Below are 1,241 nucleotides of genomic sequence, written 5' to 3' on the forward strand. Positions count from 1 at the left end.
AATCCCCGTATCCCTGCAAGTTCACTTCCTTCAGGTGTCCATCCAGTTTCCTTTTAAAATCATTGATTGTCTCGGCTTCCACCACCCTCATGGGCAGTGAGTTCCAGCTCATTACCATCCACTGTGTAAAATATTTCTTCCTCATATCCACCTGCATCTCTTATCCAAAACCTTCCATCTGTGTCCCCTAGTCCGTGTTTCATCAGATAATGAGAATACTTTTTCCTTTTCTATCTTACCTAAGCCTATCATAATCTTGTACACGTTTATCATACCTCTCTCAATCTCCTTTACTCCAGGGAGAACAACTCCATCTTCTCCAATCTAACCTTGTAACTAACCAACCCGCTCCCCTGGCTGCACAGCCAGAAGCTGTGCTGAAGGTGACAGCTACGGCTCTGCAACTGACAAGGTGGCCGAGAGGTTAAGGCGATGGACTACTAATTTGTTGTGCTTTGCACACGTTGGTTCGAATCCCATCCTTGTCGCTAGTTTATGAGCTGTTTCGTGTATTATTAATGTTGGGTGAGCTTATGTGTAAAGTCAGCCTCGAAACCTGTTCTTGTCAATGTCCAGACAGTGATTCCAGAATTTGTTATACTTTATTAAAATTGAGACAGACAATTGGAATTCTTCACCCAAACTGCACTGGAATGAAGATCAAATAGGGATCACGAAACGGAGCAGGATTTTTCCTCCCCTCCTTCCTTCCATCATTACTTTCTCTGGATTTGCACCAAGTGAAAGACAAATGGGAAAAGCAAATGGCGAGGGAGCAGATGCAGAAAATTATCCTTTGGCAATAAATTTATTTTCAAATCTTCTTGATAGATTAAGTGAGTGAGCAATGCTTTGGCAGATGGAGTTTAAAATGAGGGGTCATCGACTACCGACGATAGATCAGAGTGTTTTTTTGGAAGAGGTGAGATGTTAGAAACGGTTGAGGAGCAGAGACCCGAATACTGAATTAATAAAAGCTCGTGGACTGGTAGAAAATAATGTGAAAAGTGAACAGAATATGAAGATTGGAACTCATGTTGCAGTGATATAAAGCTCTGTGCTCCTGAAGTAAATGTCCAAGCCCAGATTGTGGGGAATCTGTGGAGAGTGATTTGGTTTTTATTCATTCTTGGGTGTGAGTATCGCTGATAAGGCGAGCATTTATTACCCATTCCTATTGCCGTTGAGAAGGTGGTGGAGAGCTGCCTTCTTGAACTGATGCAGTCCATATGGTGCAGGAA

General features: G+C 42.5%; 1 non-coding gene across 1 annotated transcript; it reads left to right on the top strand.

Moving 5' to 3' along the window:
* The first annotated feature begins 406 nt into the window (after positions 1–406).
* trnas-acu (transfer RNA serine (anticodon ACU)) lies at positions 407–488 on the top strand. The gene has a single exon. It is a non-coding gene; the product is annotated as a tRNA-Ser (tRNA).
* The last annotated feature ends 753 nt before the right edge of the window (positions 489–1,241 follow it).

This window comes from Heterodontus francisci, unplaced genomic scaffold (assembly GCF_036365525.1).
Source record: "Heterodontus francisci isolate sHetFra1 unplaced genomic scaffold, sHetFra1.hap1 HAP1_SCAFFOLD_330, whole genome shotgun sequence".
NCBI lineage: Eukaryota > Metazoa > Chordata > Chondrichthyes > Heterodontiformes > Heterodontidae > Heterodontus > Heterodontus francisci.